Source organism: Oncorhynchus mykiss, chromosome 15, assembly GCF_013265735.2.
Source record: "Oncorhynchus mykiss isolate Arlee chromosome 15, USDA_OmykA_1.1, whole genome shotgun sequence".
Taxonomy (NCBI): Eukaryota; Metazoa; Chordata; class Actinopteri; order Salmoniformes; family Salmonidae; genus Oncorhynchus; species Oncorhynchus mykiss.
In genome coordinates this window covers 44,750,466-44,769,896 of record NC_048579.1, presented here as the reverse complement: position 1 = coordinate 44,769,896, position 19,431 = coordinate 44,750,466, and the positions used below count along the sequence as shown (strand labels likewise).

At 42.7% G+C, this 19,431-nt stretch overlaps 1 protein-coding gene across 5 annotated transcripts in view; it reads right to left on the bottom strand.

The window, feature by feature from the left end:
- Nucleotides 1-19,431, bottom strand: part of LOC110490127 (Krueppel-like factor 8) — a 112,755-nt gene that overhangs the window by 78,618 nt on the left and 14,706 nt on the right. The gene's annotated exons all lie outside the window — the stretch shown is intronic.

Sequence of the window (19,431 nt, the reverse complement as noted above, 5' to 3'; positions counted from 1 at the left end):
AATCTTTTTTTTATCCTCATCAATCTACACACAATACCCCATAATGACAATGCAAAAACAGGTTTGTAGACATTTTTGCAAATGTACATAAAAAAAATGGAAATACCACATTTACATTGCCTTGCAAAAGTATTCATCTCCATTGTCATTTTTCCTATTTTGTTGCATTACAACCTGTAATTTAAATTTATATTTATTTGGATTTCATGTAATGGATATACATAAAATAGTCCAAATTGGTGAAGTGAAAAAAATAACTTTTCCCTAAATAAGATCTGGTGCATCCAATTACCTTCAGAAGTCACATAATTAGTGTGTGCAATCAAAGTGTCACATGATCTCAGTATATGTACACACACCTGTTCTGACAGGCCCCAGAGTCTGCAACACCACTAAGCAAGGGGCACCATGAAGACCAAGGAGCTCTCCAAAACAGGTCAGGGACAAAGTTGTGGAGAAGTAGAGATCAGGGTTGGGTTGTAAAAAAATATCCGAAACTTTGAACATCCCACGGAGCTCCATTAAATCCATTATCAAAAAATGGAAAGAATATGGCACCACAACAAACCTGCCAAGAGAGGGCCGCCCACCAAAAGTCACAGACCAGGCAAGGAGGACATTAATAAGAGAGGCAACAAAGAGACCAAAGATAACCCTGAAGAAGCTGTAAAGCTCCACAGTGGAGACTGGAGTATCTGTCCATGGGACCACTTTAAGTCGTACACTCCACAGAGCTGGGCTTTAAGGAAGAGCGGACAGAAAAAAAAGCCATTGCTTAAAGAAAATAATAAGCAAACACGTTTTGTTTTCGCCAAAAGGCAGGTGGGAGACTCCCCAAACATATGGAAGAAGGTACTCTGCTCAGATGAGACTAAAATTGAGCTTTTTGGCAATCAAGGAAAATGCTATGTCTGGCGCAAACCCAACACCTCTCATCACCCCGAGAACACCATCCCCACAGTGAAGCATGGTGGTGGCAGCATCATGCTGTGTGGATGTTTTTCCATCAGCAGGGACTGGGAAACTGGTCAGAATTGAAGGAATGATGGATGGGGCTAAATACAGGGAAATTCTTCAGGGAAATTCTTCAGGGAAACCTGTTTGTGTCTTCCAGAGATTTGAGACTGGGACAGAGATTCACCTCCAGCAGGACAATGACCCATTGCATACTGCATACTGCAATGATCCATAGGCATACTGCTAAAAAAACATTTGAGTGGTTTAAGGGGAAACATTTTAATGTCTTGGAATAGCCTGGTCAAAGCCCAGACCTCAATCCAATTGAGAATCTGTGGTATGACTTAAAGATTGCTGAACACCAGCCGAACCCATCCAACTTGAAGGAGCTGGAACAGTTATGCCTTGAAGAATGGGCAAAAATCCCAGTGGCTAGATGAGCCAAGTTTATAGAGACATACCACAAGAGACTTGCAGCTGTAATTGCTGCAAAAGGTGGCTCTACGAATTATTGAATTTAGGGGGGGGTGAAGATATGCACACTCAAGTTCTGTTTTTTTGTCTAATTTCTTTTTGTTCCACAATAAAAAAATATTTTGCATCTTCAAAGTGGTAGGCATGTTGTGTAAATCCAATGATACAACAACCCCCCCCCCCCCCCCCCCCCCCCCCCCAAAATCAATTTTAATTCCAGGTTGTAAGGCAACAAAGTAAGAAAAATGCCAAGAGGGGGTGAACATTTTGCAAGCCACCGTACATAAGTATTCAGACCCTTTACTCCTTTGGCAGCAATTACAGCCTTGAGTCTTCCTGGGTATGACGCTACAAGCTTGGCACACCTGTATATGGGGAGTTTATCCCATTCTTCTCCTCTCAAACTCTGTCAGGTCTCTCCAGAGATGTTCAATCGGGTTAAAGTCCGGGCACTGGCTGGGCCAATCAGGGACATTGATATTTTTCCCGAAGCCACTCCTGTGTTGTCTTGGCTGTGTGCTTAGGATTGTTGTTCTGTTGGAAGGTGGACCTTCACTCCAATCGAGGTCCTGGGCGCTCTGTGGCAGGTTTTCATCAAGGATCTCTCTGTACTCTGCTCCGTTCATCTTTAACCCTCAATCCTGACTAGTCTCCTAGTCCCTGCCGCTGAAAAACATCCCCACAGCATGATGCTGCTGCCACCACCATGCTTCACTGTAGGGATGGTGCCCGGTTTCCTCCCGATATGATGCTTGGCATCGAGCCAAAAAGTTCAATCTTGGTTTCATCAGACCAGAGAATCTTGTTTCTCATGGTCTGAGAGTCCTTTAGGTGCCTTTTGGCAAATTCCAAGCAGGCTGTCATGTGCCATTTACTGAGGAGTGGCTTCCGTCTGGCTACTCTACTATAAAAGGCCTGATTGGTAGAGTGCTGCAAAGATGGTTGTCCTTCTGGAAGGTTCTCCCATCTCCACAGAGGAACTCTGGAGCTCTGTCAGAATGGCCATCAGGTTCTTGGTCACCTCACTGACCAAGGTCCTTCTCCCCCGAACTACTTCCATTTAAGAATGATGGAGGCCACTGTCTTCTTGGGGACCTTCAATGCTGCAGATGATCAATGGAAACAGGATGCACCTGAACTCAATTTCAAGTCTCATAGCAAAGGGTCTGTAAATAAGGTATTTCTGTTTTTCACTTTGTCATTATGGGATATAGTGTGTAGATTGATGAGGGAAAAAAGTAACTTAATCCATTTTAGAAAAAGGCTGTAAAGTAACAACATGTGGAAAAATGCAAAGGTTGTGAATACTTTCCGAATGCACTATACTATATGTTACTGATCTAGGATCATCCTCTTCTTCAAATGTAGGACGGTCGTTTCAATTCTTTCTTCATGTGTTCATTTGAACTTGCATGTAAAAGTAATAAACCCAGAGAACGATGTGGCCCGTGGTTATGGATGGGTTGGACTGGACTAGATACACACACACTCACTAGGCCAGTGGTCAACCAACCTTTAAGCCTAAGATTACATTCCAAGTTCAAATGTAAACCAAGATCTACCACTTGCAAAACAATGATGAAAAAACAAAGCCACTATGGAGTTCCACTTTGACATTCTTTATTTTGTTACCTGTCAGTCACAAGCAAAGTATTCATTGAATTACACAAATAGTATAATCAGAAGTCAAACTATCATTCAACATTGTATAACAGTCATATTAAATCGTTCTATATTTCCACAGGCCTATTACTCATTCACCATTCATATATAACCTCAAAAATCTGTCAAATACAGGCCTAAGCCTATCATGTACAGTACTGTTTCACTTTCCCCTTTTAAACATCACATTTCAAGACACTTCAAAATGACAATACTCAAATAAGTGCAACTAGCATTCAAAATACTATGAGTCACATCATTCAGTTGTTAAAAAAATATTTTCACAAAAATCACAGCCCTACTACCATTCTCAATAAAATCAGTCAACTACAGGCCTCAGCCAACCACGTACAATATGGTTTCACTTTCCCTTTTTGAACAGCAACACAGATCATATCCTTTTGTTAACAATATGGCCTACAACAGATTTCAAACTGGCAATACTCACTCACTCTGATGGCTGTGGATTAGATCCCCTCCCCACACACAAACATCCAATGTGATGGCTGTGGATGAGATCCCCTCCCCACATACACACACATTCAATGTGACGGCTGTGGATGAAATCCCCTCCCCACACACACACACACACATTCAATGTGATGGCTGTGATTGCACACTATCAAGTGCTCTGTAGTCTGGCTCATACTTTGACACAGCAAGTCTGACACTGTCTGTGAGATGTCTATTAGTTAGACAAACCTGTTCTTTGACTTGATTATTTTCATCTGTGAAAAGGCCATCTCACAGAGATATGTCGATCCAAAGAGAGATATGTCGATCCAAAGTAGGCCTTCACGCAGGATGAAAAGGAAGGGAAACTTTTCAGTGTTTACAAGACCCCAAAAGTCACTGTCTCTTGATCTTGCTTTCAACTCCATGTCATTTTGCAATTCAATTAGCTCCATGTCAACTCCGATTGGTAAAGCAAATACTGTCTGGAATCTGTCGGACACCTCCTCAATCTCAATGGGGAGGAAAGGGTTTGAGATAAATGCAACAACCTCCCCTGAAAACGGATGCCAGTTTCTCCAGGTTTACACAGAATTCTTGCGGGAGAAAAGCATCTTTTAGTTTCCGATGTTTTGCAACATTTTCTCCAGGTTTGGGAAGTGCACCAGCCTTCCATTCCTCAGCTGAGGCCCACACACCCACCTTGGCCTTAAAGGCATTGACAGCGCTGATCATGTGTTCCACGTCTCTGTCTTTTCCCTGAAGCTCATAGTTGAGCTGGTTGAGTTTTGCTGTTATGTCCGTGAGGAAACCTCAGTCTAGCAGCCATGCATCATCAGACAGTTCCTCATGCTCCTCATTTCGTGACTCCAGAAATGAGTTGATCGCGGGCAGCTAGTCAACAAATCGCTGCAGTACTTTCCCGCGACTCAACCACCTTACACAAGCGTGGAGAATCAAGTCACTGTATGCAGCATCAAGTACATCTAATAAAGATTTAAACCAGTGGTGCGAAAGTCCTTTGGCGCGAATCAAATTAACAAACAACAAGTGTTATGATAAGAAACAAGTCCACTACTTTACTAGATGGTGTCATGACATGAGACAAGTCCACTACTTTACTAGCTGGTGTCATGACATGAGACAAGTCCACTACTTTACTAGCTGGTGTCATGACATGAGACAAGTCCACTACTTTACTAGCTGGTGTCATGACATGAGACAAGACCACTACTTTACTAGCTGGTGTCATGACATGAGACAAGTCCACTACTTTACTAGCTGGTGTCATGACATGAGACAAGTCCACTACTTTACTAGCTGGTGTCATGACATGAGACAAGTCCACTACTTTACTAGCTGGTGTCATGACATGAGACAAGTCCACTACTTTACTAGCTGGTGTCATGACATGAGACAAGTCCACTACTTTACTAGCTAGTGTCATGACATGAGACAAGTCCACTACTTTACTAGCTGGTGTCATGACATGAGACAAGTCCACTACTTTACTAGCTAGTGCTTGCTGATGGATCAAAAACTTGGGGGGGGGGGGGAACAAAAAAAAGTGGGATCACGACGGCACAGTGCAACGAAACCCGAATGCACCCCGAGCATTGCCGGTGCCCCGTCTGTAGTGATCTCTACCAGCTTATGAACGGGGATGCTGTTATCAAGCACATAACGTTTAAACTCATTGTAAATGTCCCCACCTATTGTCCTCCCTTTTAAGTGGTAAAAGGGTGAGAAAATCCTCCTTAGTAGTTGAGTACTTAAAAGCCATGAGAACAAACACCATCAGCTGTGCAGTGTTCGTCATATCCTGGTTGATTCACGTCCTCCGACAACAACTCTACCCTTCTTGTCACAGTGGCTGGGCCAAGTGGCACACCTCCGATAGCATTTTGAATGTCCTCTTTGTTTTTTAAAATTCTTTGAATAACGTCTCGGCGGCAACGGCCATTGCCTCCTTGTATAGCGCTCCATCGTTGAACAGTTTCTTACGTTTAGCCAAGGGATGGCTGACATGGAAGGATGCCTCTGTTGCTGCCTAAGATTTAACTGTCGGTTTGGTAAAAAGCGACTGCTGTGCTTTCAATACAGACTTGAGCTCGAAGCGTGCTCTTTAGCGGGTAGGTTTCTTTGAACTTGGGGTGGATGGTGTTGTGGTGCCACTCCACATTAGCCCTTTTCGCGAGCGCTACAGCCTGGTGACAAATCAGGCTAATCAATTTGTCCTTAACTACGTGAACAGAAAAAAAAGTCTTCCCCAATCTACATGAAAATGATATGTTTTTTTGCTTTTTCCGTTGTGCCTCTGCCATCGTTTTCGTTAGCTTGCGTAGTGTTAGCTTGAAAGCTCGTGAGCGTTACAACAAGTGCCTGAGCTAGTTAAGGTGGGAGTCAGGAACGTACTTTGTCAGACGTTAAACCTAGAAACTATATTTGATTGGCCAGATATACCCCTCCCCCCTCACTACACACAGGGCTCACACATGGTGCATTTGAAATTAAATGAATAAATAATAAATAAATCAATGAAAACGTTTCTGACTTTTTTTCTCTTATTTTGAAAACTCCTCACGATCGACTTGGAATGCTTCCAAGATCGACGGGTTGGTGACTCCAGCACTATTTATCCTACCTTGGTGGATGTTGAACCAGGGTGAGTACAAGGTAAGACAGAGCTCATACAGGCAGTAGGCAACAGCGTAAAATATTTATACTTTTCAATTCACATTACATTCTTGCCTTACCTTTTGTTATGGCTGGCAATGCGACATTCTTGGACCGCAGCTCAAATTGACCACAAATATCACAGCAGCCACTAGCCAGTAAGCACAAACTACACAGAACAAATATGAACGCAACATGTTTCATGTTCCATGAGCTGAAATGAAAACAATCAATAAAAATATGCACAAAAAGTTTATTTCTCAAAAGATTCCTGCACAAATTTGTTTACATCCCTGTTAGTGAGCATTTCTCCTTTGCTAAGATAATCCATCCACCTGACAGATGTGGCATATCAAGAAGCTGATTAAACAGCATGATAATTACACAGGTGCACCTTGTGCTGGGGACAACAACAAAAAAAGCCAATCCAATCTAAAAATCTACAATGCCACAGATGTCAATAGTTTTGAAGCAGCGTGCAATTGGCATGCTGGCTGCAGGAATGTCCACAAGAGCTGTTGCCAGAGAATTTAATATTAATTTCTCTACCATAACGACATTTGGCAGTACGTCCAACCGGCCTCACAACCGCAAACTAAGTGTAACAATGCCAGCCAGGACCTCCACATGCGGCTTCTTCACCTGCGAGAACGTCTGAGACCAGCCCCCGGACAGCTGATGAAACTGTGGGTTTGCAAAACCAAATCATTTTTCTACAAACTGTCAGAAACCCTCTCAGGGAAGCTCATCAGCGTGCTCGTCGTCCTCATCAGGGTCTTTACCTGACTGCAGGTTGGCGTTGTAACCGACTTCAGTGGTAAAATGCCCACCTTCGATGGCCACTGGCACATTGGAGAAGTTTACTCTTCATGGATGAATCCCGGTTTAAACTGTACCGGGCAGATGGCAGACAGCGTGTATGGCATTGTGTGGGTAAGCGGTTTTCTGATATCAACATTGTGAACAGAGTGCCCCGTGGTGGTGGGTTTACGGTATGTGCAGGCATAAACTATGGACAACAAACTCAAATGCATTTTATCGATGGCAATTTGAAAGTACAGAGATGCCGTGACGAGATCCTGAGGCCCATTGTCGTGCCATTCATCTGCCGCCATCACCTCGTGTTTCAGCATGATAATGCACGGGCCCATGTTGCAAGGATCTGTACACAATTCCACAAGCTGAAAATGTCCCAGTTCTTCCACGGCCTGCATACACAACAGACATGTCACCCATTGAGCCTGTTTGTGATGCTCTGGATCGACGTGTACAACAGCGTGTTCCAGTTCCCGCCAATATCCAGCAACTTTGCACAGCCATTGAAGAGGAGTGGGACAAAATTCCACAGGCTACAATCAACAGCCTGATCAACTCTATGCGAAGGAGATGTGTCGTGCAGAATGAGGAAAATGGTGGTAACATCAGATACTGACTGGTTCTCTGATCCATGTCGCTACCTTTTATTAACGGTATCTGTGATCAACAGATGCATATCTGTATTCCCAGTCATGTGAAATCTATAGATTATTGCCTAATGAATTCATTTCAATTGACTAATTTCCTTACATGAAATGTAACACACAAAAATCTAAGAAATTGTTGGGTTTATATTTTTGTTCAGCGCATTTAACAATCCAAGCAACTTCTTTTCTAAAACATATTACAATGAATAAGCTGACAATACACAGCTAACTCGGGCTAGCTAACTAACAACATGCTTCATGATCAAGTAACGTTAGCATATAAAAAATTAACGTTAATCATATTATAACATAAGCTACACAGCTAGGTAACATTAGCTAGATGGCTAAACAAAACCAGTTTGAGTCCTCACATCAACGTGCTGGCTGTAGCTGAATGCTGACGTTTAGCTGAACCATAGCTAGATAGGAGCTCTTAGGCTTACACTAGCTACCATATTAAAATTACCTTGGCACTAACCAGGCTTCATTTTTATCAATATCATGGAAGTCATTACATATGAGGTAAAAGCAAACTACAACTGAAAACGTTGATAATTCCCAGGGGAGTTGCTTCTTGCCTGGACCTTCCTTTAGTGCAGTCAAGTAACGACAAAAAAATCAACACTCGAGAATAACAGTTATGGCGACAATTTCAGAATGTAATGGCTGTTGTCACTATCATTTCTGGTACAAAATCAATAATGGGCCAAAATACCAGCAACAGTGTGTGAAAACCTTGTGAAGACTTACAGAAAACGTTTGACCTCTGTCATTGCCAACAAAGGGTATATAACAAAGTATTGATATAAACTTTTGTTATTGACCAAATAGTTATTTTCCACCATAATTTGCAAATAAATTCATTAAAAAATCCTACAATGTGATTTTCTGGATTTTTTTTCTCATTTTGTCTGTCATAGTTGAAGTGTACCTATGATGAAAATTACAGGCCTCTCTCATCTTTTTAAGTGGGAGAACTTGCACAATTGGTGGCTGACTAAATACTTTTTTGCCCCACTGTATGCCAAACAAAAACCATTTCTTTCAAAGTTTATCAAACCACACAACTCTTCGCATAATGACAACTTTTAACAATTTACACTGAACATTTTACAAAAACTCATTTACTGGAAAAACTGTGCACGTTTTCTAAAATCTCTTCAATATCTGATCTGAATTAAGATTCAACGATATCTGCAGACAGAATGGGGTGTCAGCTATGGCATGACACATTGACTTTGGAAAAAATTATCTCTTTTGGTTATCGAACTACTGTAAGAGAAGTGGATTTACACCCGGTAACGGAATTTCATCATGAGTCCCTGATCTGTACCAAACTTGATTCTAGATTCTCTATTGTACTCTACTGTTATGTACTGTACAATTTGGTAACAGAATTTGAATCACTTAATAATTCATATTATGGATATGGATAAAACACTATAACTAATTGATAGGTGTATCTTTACTTACATTCACAGTTAACAGTTCACAGTTCATTCTGTGAACTTTCATTATCCTCCCTCATGAGGAATATCTTCAAGATATGTGGGTTTTTGGTAACATAATCTCAAGGCATAAGGCAAGGTTTCTTAAACTTACAGAAGGCAGAATCATTTCTCCAAAACTAAGTAAAAGTGTTGGTATTAGTTGACAGGGTCTTTACTTCAGCGTTATTGTGTTTTAAAGCATGTCTAATTCCTGTTAAGACTTTTTCTGGTAGATGTTTCATAAGACCCCTTTTCCATTTGTTTGACAAGATATCAAAGCCTTTACTTATTCAATATTTTTGGGATGGAAAATAATTGAAAAAAATTGCATATGCCTTCATTTCTCAAAAATATAGATGCTCATCTTTCATTTGACACCCAATTTGACATTGTCCTATGAACTTTACATGTTGGTGCTCATGGATCTCTCACTCTCTCACTCCATTGCCAAAGCAAGTTAAATAGATAAACAAAAGTGAAATAAACAACACAAATTTACAGTAAAAATGACTCATAAAAGTTCCAAAAGAATAAAGACGTTTCAAATGTCATGTCTATATACAACGATGTACAAATAGTTAGTGTACAAAAGGGAAAAAAATAAACATAAATACAGGTTGTATTTACAATGGTGTTTGTTCTTCACTAGTTCCCTTTTCTTGTGGCAACAGGTCAAAAATCTTGCTGCTGTGATGGCACACTGTGTTATTTCAACCAGTAGACATGGGAGTTTATTGTGGGTCTGTGTAATCTGAGGGAAATATGTGTCTCTAATATGGTCATACATTTGGCAGGAGGTTAGGAAGTGCAGCTCAGTTTCCACTCCATTTTGTGGGCAGTGTGCACATAGCCGGTCTTCTCTTGAGAGTCAGGTCTGCCAACGGCGGCCTTTCTTAATAGCAAGGCTATGCTCACTGAGTCTGTACATAGTCAAAGCTTTCCTTAAGTTCGAGTCAGTCACGATGGTCAGGTATTCTGCCACTGTGTACTCTCTGTTTAGGACCAAATAGCATTCTAGTTTGCACAGTTTTTTTTGTAAATTCCCTCTCTCATACACATTGACACACCCTTCACACCCCACCTCCTCCTCTCGCTTTTCAGCCTGGCCCTGTGCGCTTGGCAGAGCTGCAGGGGTTGCTATGGGGACAGAATTATTTCACTGGTTAATGATTGTGGTGCGATGGTAGGGGGTCACTCCGTCACATCAGCCCTAATCTGGAAAGACATGGACAATATCCCCCCCCCCCCACACACACCTATCAGAGGCACTCAGATACAAGAGCTGTTCTCCCCTTCTCGTCTCTCCCAAACAGCCTTCATCCCCACCCTATCCAACAGGAAAAAAAACGCAGTTCCTTTTCACCAAGCTAAACCACACAGCCAGCTAGCCAGGCAGCCCCCTCCTATCCTACTAAACCCAACCCAGACTGACTCCCTCCCTCGCAGTTCCCAGCTCCCCTCTGCCTGCAGTCTGCCTTCATCCTCTCACCCAGCCAATTGCTCCTCCTTTCCCCAAGACCCACACACAAAGACCCATAACACACACACACACACACACACACACACACGTTCCTCAGAATCCTCCAACTAGAGGCTCCCACTAAGTAAACCTTCCCCCGGCTGATAACATCTGCAGTGTGCGTGTGTCTCAGCTGCCACCCTTCTCTTTGAAGCAGCCCTAGTTCTAAGACATAGGACAGGGTCTACGAGGCACCACAAAACATTCTGTTTCAATACACCTGATTCATGGAACAGTGGTTCTATGTGCCAGACAGACCCAGATTGAACCAAACTGGGCTCTATCTTACTGGATTTACAAGAAGCGCTAGAGGAATAGCAGAGTTCCAGGAGAGCACTCAGGGCAAAGGAGGACAGAGAGCGAGAGCCATATGACATTTCAAAAGTTTATATTCCTTTCTTTTTCCAAAGGTTTCTATGAAATTTTGTGAGTTTAATGTTTACGGTTCATTTTTGTTTATTTCAATTATGTTTATTATCCCCTTCACTTGCCTGGGCAACGTAACACGTGTTTCCCATGCCAATAAAGCCCTTTGAATTGAAATGTAGAGAATGAGTGAATTAAAGAGAGAAAATGAGTGAACAAGAGGGAGACCATCCTTAAGCCACAATGAGATGTGTTCTTGCCATAACCTCATCTCACCACCTTCAAACAGGCTTCCAGTAAAATAACATACATACACCGTGCATTCCATCTACACATCCATTGTCCTACTCTAAGAAATCCATAACCAAAGTATAGTGTGAACGCTTCTGGTTTTGGTTCTGAGGTAACATCGACAGTGCATTTGGAAAGTATTCACACCCCTTCACCTTTTCCACATGTTACGTTAAAAGCATTATTCTAAAATTGATGAAATTATTATTTTTCCTCAATCTACACACAATACCTCATAACGACAAAATGAAAACAGGTTAAGAATTGTTTGCAAATGATTTTTATTTTTTTACCTGTAAATATATTATTTACATACAGTTGAAATCCGAGGTTTACATAGACCTTAGACCTCTGACAAATCAACTGTAAATTTCGGTGTTCCTCAAGGTTCCGTTTTAGGACCACTATTGTTTTCACTATATATTTTACCTCTTGGGGATGTTATTCGAAAACATAATGTTAACTTTCACTGCTATGCGGATGACACACAGCTGTACATTTCAATGAAACATGGTGAAGCCCCAGAATTGCCCTTGCTAGAAGCATGTGTTTCAGACATAAGGAAGTGGATGGCTGCCAACTTTCTACTTTTAAACTCGGACAAAACAGAGATGCTTGTTCTAGGTCCCAAGAAACAAAGAGATCTTCTGTTGAATCTGACAATTAATCTTAATGGTTGTACAGTCGTCTCAAATAAAACTGTGAAGGACCTCGGCGTTACTCTGGACCCTGATCTCTCTTTTGAAGAACATATCAAGACCATTTCAAGGACAGCTTTTTTCCATCTACGTAACATTGCAAATATCAGAAACGTTCTGTCCAAAAATGATGCAGAAAAATTAATCCATGCTTTTGTCACTTCTAGGTTAGACTACTGCAATTATCTACTTTCCGGCTACCCGGATAAAGCACTAAATAAACTTCAGTTAGTGCTAAATACGGCTGCTAGAATCCTGACTAGAACCAAAAAAATTGATCATATTACTCCAGTGCTAGCCTCTCTACACTGGCTTCCTGTCAAAGCAAGGGCTGATTTCAAGGTTTTACTGCTAACCTACAAAGCATTACATGGGCTTGCTCCTACCTATCTCTCTGATTTGGTCCTGCCGTACATACCTACACGTACGCTACGGTCACAAGACGCAGGCCTCCTAATTGTCCCTAGAATTTCTAAGCAAACAGCTGGAGGCAGGGCTTCCAACTTCAAGTACTCAGACTCTTTGCTATAAGAATCTAAATTGAGCTCAGGTGCATCCTGTTTCCATTGATCATCATGTTTCTACAACTTGATTGGAGTCCACCTGTGGTAAATTCAATTGATTGAACATTATTTGGAAAGGCCCACACCTCTCTATATACGGTCCCACAGTTGACATTGCCTGTCAGAGCAAAAACAAAGCCATGAGGTCGGAGGAATTGTCCGGAGGCACAGATCTGGGGAAGGGTAACAAAACGTTTCTGCAGCATTGAAGGTCCCCAAAAACACAGTGGCCTCCATCATTCTTAAATGGAAGAAGTGTGGAACCACCAAGACTCTTCTTAGAGCTGGCCGCCCGGCCAAACTGGGCAATCGGGGGAGAAGGGCCTTACTCAGGGAGGTGACCAAGAACCCGATGGTCCCGCTGACAGAGCTCCTTTGTGGAGAAGGACAACCATTTATGCAGCACTCCTCCAATCAGGAATTTATGGTGTAGTGGCCAGATGGAAGCCACTAAAAAGGCACGACAGGCCGCTTGGAGTTTGCCAAAAGGCAGCTTAAGGACTCTCAGACCATGAAAAACAAGATTTTCTGGTCTGATGAAACCAAGACTGAACTCTTTGGCAAAGTACAGAGAGATCCTTGATGAAAACCTGCTCAAGAGCGCTCAGGACCCCAGACTGGGACGAAGGTTCACCTTCCAACAGGACAATGCCCCTAAGCACACAGCCAAGACAACGCAGTCTTTGAATGTCTTTGAGTGGCCCAGCCAGAACCCGGACTTGAACCCGATCGAACATCTCTGAAGAGACCTGAAAATTGCTGTGCAGCGATGCTCGCCATCCAACCTGACAGAGGTTGAGAGGATCTGCAGAGAAAAATGGGAGAAACTCCCCAAATACAGGTGTGCCAAGCTTGTAGTGTCATACCCAAGCAGACTCGAGGCTGTAAATACTTCCAGAGGTGCTTCAACAAAGTAGTGAGTAAATGGTCTGAATACTTATGTAAATATGATATTTCCTTCTTTTTTTTTCTTCTTTTTTTTTACATTTGCAAAAGAAATATGAAAAACCTGTCCTTGCTTTGTCATTATGGGGTATTGTGTGTAGATTGATAAGGGGGAAAAAACTATAATACATTTTAGAATAAGGCTGTAACATAACAAAATGTGGACAAAGTCAAGGGGTCTAAACAGTTTCCGAATGCACTGTATATGATGAGTAGGATGAGGTGAGGGAGGATGGATGAGGGGATGCATGCGTTCCAAATGGTACCCTATTCCCTATATAGGTATTGTGCTATTTTTAACTCTCGCAGGCTTGGAACTTTTAGAAGTGCCATCTTTATTGTATTACTTATCGTCATGCCAACTAGGGTGTGTTTTGGTGTGTACAAGCACCTTTCCCCCCCACTCCTAACAAATGCATTCTGTCATTACTAAATGTGTAATGTGATAGGTATTAACATGACTGTTTTTTTAGACAAATAAACATTTGATTAATTACATATCGAATCAGTAATCTTCCTCAAATGAAGGGGATAACACCTGAGTGGAGTTAGCCTGCCCTGGAGCAGGTTAGTTCTGAATGCAGGATAGTGGAGTTAGCCTGCCCTGGAGCAGGTTAGTTCTGAATGCAGGATAGTGGAGTTAGCCCTGAGTTAGCCTGCCCTGGAGCAGGTTAGTTCTGAATTCAGGATAGAGGAGTTAGCCTGCCCTGGAGCAGGTTAGTTCTGAATGCAGGATAGTGGAGTTAGCCCCGAGTTAGCCTGCCCTGGAGCAGGTTAGTTCTGAATGCAGGATAGTGGAGTTAGCCTACCCGGAGCACGTTAGTTCTGAAGTATTGGTGAGCAACTTTTGTAGTACCGGTTATCCCGAGTTACCTTGGTAACTCCTCAAACCTGGTTCATAGTATAGGGCTCAGGTCAAAAGTAGTGCATTAAAGGTAATAGGGGTAAATGTGGGACGCAGCCCTGATAGTAGAACCCTTTAATGTTTTATCACTGAGTGTTAGTCCACCATAAAAAGACAGGTGTAGCTTACTCTCTCTATCCTTATCAGACATGAGAATCCACAAAACCCACTCTTCATACAAACTTCAGTCTGTGTGTTCAACCCTGACAGAAATGACACCATACATTCCCTGTCCCTTCCTCTGTCCCCCTCTCTTTTTCTCCTTTATCCTGCGGCTCCCGCCACCTCATACTGCATAGAGTCCCGAATGAATCTTCTCTGAGAGGAGCTACTTTAGCTGAAACCAGCATCAGTGAGCAGGTTGACAAGCATATGAACTGAGTCCTGACAGGTAGAAGTGAGAGAATACCTGTGTCTTGTCTTCACACCTTAACGGAGAGACAGAGGATGCATTCCAAATGGCAACCTATTCCCCATGTGACAAACACAATTTGATTTGTAGTGCACTACTTTTGACCAAGGCCCATAGGGCTCAGGTCAAAAGTTGTGCACCATATAGGGAATAGGGTGCCATTTGGGATGTAGCCAATGAGACAGAGACTCAGAGACAGAGTACTGGAGTATGCATTCCTAGATGGTGGCTGCAGGGTTAGGGTATAGCAGCTAGCTGATCCTTGTTATAGCAGGCGAGAGTGTTGGGGAGTTATTTTTCCAGCCAGAGCTCTCTCTATGTCTCCACTCCTCTCCATGTTGGGCAGGGGGAGGCTGGTTGAGGGAGGGGCAGAAATAAGAGCGAGGAGGGTGGTGTGCCTGTTGTCTCTGACAGCACCTCTGCTTGACTGCTTCTCCTCACAGTCAGCCTCGTCCCTATAACCCTGCCCCCATCAGTGTTTTCCCTAGGTGCCTAAACAGCCGATAAGAGTCATTGTCGACCGGCTACTTTCCCCACTTCAGGCTTTTTTCCCCCTCATTTAAAAGTTTCAGTTCGCTAGTCAGAAAAGTCTGTATAGCCTTCTACCGCTCAAATAAACTATTGCATCTTCTAGTGATCTATTGATAGGACAGGCGCCTGTCAGTCACAAAGCCAGCTATGACATGGAAACACTGCTGGTTTGTCAGTCTACAGTCTGTCCCGCCTCTCAGTACCGGTGTTATTTTTGTGCAATGTGGTTGGTTGCGGTCAAATTTATTTTCACGGAAGAGGGAGAGAGCATGATGTTTCTTCATCGTCTCCTGTGAGTGAATGTACACGTACCGACGAGACAGCCTATAGGGAGGAGGTTCATAGACCTGGCCATGTGGTGCCAGAAAAACAACCTATCCCTCAAAGTAGCCAAGACTAAGGAGATGATTGTGGACTAAAGGAAAAGGAGCACCGAGCACGCCCCCATTCTCATCGACGGGGCTGTAGTTGAGAGCTTCAAGTTTCTTGGTGTCCACATCAACAACAAGCTAGAATGGTCCAAACACACCAAGACAGTTGTGAAGAGGGCACGACAAAGCCTATTCCCCCTCAGGAAACTAAAAAGGTTGGCATGGGTCCTCAGATCCTCAAAAGGTTCTACAGCTGCAACATCAAGAGCATCCTGACGGGTTGCATCTCTGCATGGTACGGCAACTGCTCGACCTCTGACCGCAAGGCACTACAGAGGGTACATCACTGGGTCCAAGCTTCCTGCCACCCAAGACCTCTACACCAGGCGGTGTCAGAGGAAGGCCCTAAAAATGGTCAAAGACCCCAGCCACCCCAGTCATAGTCTGTTCTCTCTACTACCGCATGGCAAGCGGTACCAGAGTGCCAAGTCTAGGACAAAAAGGCTTCTTAACAGTTTTTACCCCCAAGCCATAAGGCTCCTGAACAGGTAATCAAATGGCTACCCGGACTATTTGCATTGTGTGCCCCTCCATGTTCGTATAGGCACTTTAGTATTACCAGTGTAACAGTATAGCTTCCGTCCCTCTCCTCGCTCCTCCCTGGGCTCGAACCAGCAACACAACGACAACAGCCACCATCGAAGCAGCGTTACCCATGCAGAGCAAGAGGAACAACTACTAGAAGGCTCAGAGCGAGTGATGTTTGAAACGCTAGTAGCGCGTGCTAACTAGCTAGCCATTTCACTTCGGTTACACCAGCCTTATCTCAGGAGTTGATAGGCTTGAAGTCATAAACAGCGCAATGCTTGACGCACAACGAAGAGCTGCTGGCAAAACTCACGAAAGTGCTGTTTGAATGAATGTTTACGCGCCTGCTTCTGCCTTGATTGTTTTTTATAAGATAAGTTTAATGCTAGCTAGCAACTTACCTTAGCTTACTGCATTTGCGTAACAGGCAGTCTCCTTGTGGAGTGCAACGAGAGAGAGGCAGGTCGTTATTGCGTTGGACTAGTTAACTGTAAGGTTGCAAGATTGGATCCCCCGAGCTGACAAGGTGAAAATCTGTCGTTCTGCCGCTGAACAAGGCAGTTAACCCACCGTTATTGAAAATAAGAATGTGTTCTTAACGGACTTGCCTAGTTAAATAAAAGGTATAAAATAAAATAAAAATCGGCGCCCAAAAAATACAGATTTCCGATTGTTATGAAAACTTGAAATCGGCCCTAATTAATTGGCCATTCCGATTAATGGGTCAACCTCTAGTAAATACTACCTCAATTGGGCCGACGAACCAGTGCTCCCGCACATTGGCTAACTGGGCTATCTGCATTGTGTCTCGCCACCCACCACCCCTTCTTTTACGCTACTGCTACTCTCTGTTCATCATATGTGCACAGTCACTTTAACCATGTCTACATGTACATACTACCTCAATCAGCCTGACTAACCGGTGTCTGTATATAGCCTGTCTTTTTACTGTTGTTTTATTTCTTTACTTACCTATTGTTCACCTAACCCCTTTTTTGCACTATTGGTTCGAGCCTGTAAGTAAGCATTTCACTGTATTTTACTACACCTGTTGTATTCGGCGTACATGACAAATCAACTTTGATTTGACCATGTAATGTAAGTGGTTACGATGAGTTTATTTAGCTTAATTGTTTTGTGGCACATTCATACATTTTATTTGGTGTGTTTCAACTTTCATATTGCCTGCCATAGAGTCGGGGCGCTTAGGCTATTTACTGTGCCTTGACTGGACGACCGAACAGCAAGTCTTGACTAGTTTATAAAAGGTGTTGAACTGGCTGGATAAAGTCAATCTCCTATATCCCTTTGCCATTCAGAAATCATACAATGTAGTTAGTTATACAGTATGTCCATGGTTTCGCATGGGGACAAGTAAACCAAGATCTTGTTTTAATTTTTTTTATGCCGAGACTTGCCAGTGACCGCTAAAGTGACTCATCAGTGATGAGTTGTTTGGGAACGAACGGCTCTTTTTGAACAGATCAGGAACCGAATCGCATTGGTGAAAGAGCTGTTCATTTGGCTACCTAATTTGCATACTGGTAGGCTACTACTGCTTTTAGGTGATTATCTGCAGATAAATTATGAAAACATTTGAAGAAGATGTTGAATCCTCTCTGCAGGAACAATAGAGAGAGAGCCTCATTCTAGTCCAAAATGTGTGGGGGGGGGGGCTCCCGATGAAGAAATCATGGGCCCCCGGGGGCTTTGTTTTTTTCCCATTCTGACTCACCTTTTGATGAAGATGTAAGCTACTCATGGTGATGGCAGATGTGCTACTTTGAAAAACAGTGCTGCTGTTTCAATTGGTTTCCAAACTGTACGTTTTTTCCCACAATTGTATTTTGAAACTTTCAAAAACGACAGCTGCGACCAACCATAGAAATATAAATCAATAGACGGCAGTTCACATTCAAGACAAGACTGGCATCCATTGCTAGTGTACCCATGAGTTCAACAATCAAATTGACAGGGTAAGAGGTTCCAATACCCTTCTATGGACTATATTTTAATGGCCACAATGCAACAAGCTGTATATTTGATGCGCATGCTGCACAAACTGCAGCCTTCCCGACTGTCGGCATACTGGTAACTGCCAAAATGAAGGTAACACATACAGTGGCAAGAAAATGTATGTGAACCCTTTGGAATTACATGGATTTGTGCATAAATTGATCATCACATTTAATCTGATCTTCATCTAAGTCACAACAACAGACAAACACAGTGACCTTAAACTAATAACACACACATTATTGTATTTTTCTTGTCTATATTGAATACATCGTTTAAACATTCACAGTGTAGGCTGGAAAAAGTATGTGAACCCCTGGGCTAATGACTTCTCCAAAAGCTAACTGGAGTCCAATCAATGAGACGAGACTGTTGGTTAGAGCTGCCTCGCCCCAAATTTTTTTTAAATAATTAATGCCAAAATTTAACTCACAAAATTTGAGTTTGCTATCCACAAGAAGCATTGACTGATGTGAACCATACATCGAACAAAAGAGATCTCAGAAGACCTAAGACAAATAATTGTTGACTTGCATAAAGCTGAAAAGTGTTACAGAGTATCTCTAAAAGCCTTGATGTTCATCAGTCCACAGAAAGACAATTTGTCTATAAATGGAGAAAGTTCAGCACTGTTGCTACTCTCCCTAGGAGTGGCCGTCCTGCAAAGATGACTGCAAGAGCACAACGCAGAACGCTCAATGAGGTTAAGAAGAATCCTAGACTGTCAGCTAAAGACTTACAGAAATCTCTGGAACATGCTAACATCTCTGTTGACGAGTCTACGATACGTAAAACACTAAACAAGAACAGTGTTCATGGGAAGACACCACAGAAGAAGCCACTGCTGTCCAAAAAAACCTCATCCCAACTGTAAAGTATGGTGGAGGGAGCATCATGGTTTGGGGCTCCTTTGCTGCCTCAGGGCCTGGACAGCATGCTATCTTCGACGGAAAAATTAATTCCCAAGTTTATCAAGATATTTTGCAGGAGATTATAGGCTATCTGTTCGCCAATTGAAACGCAATATAAGTTGGGTGATGCAACAGGACAAC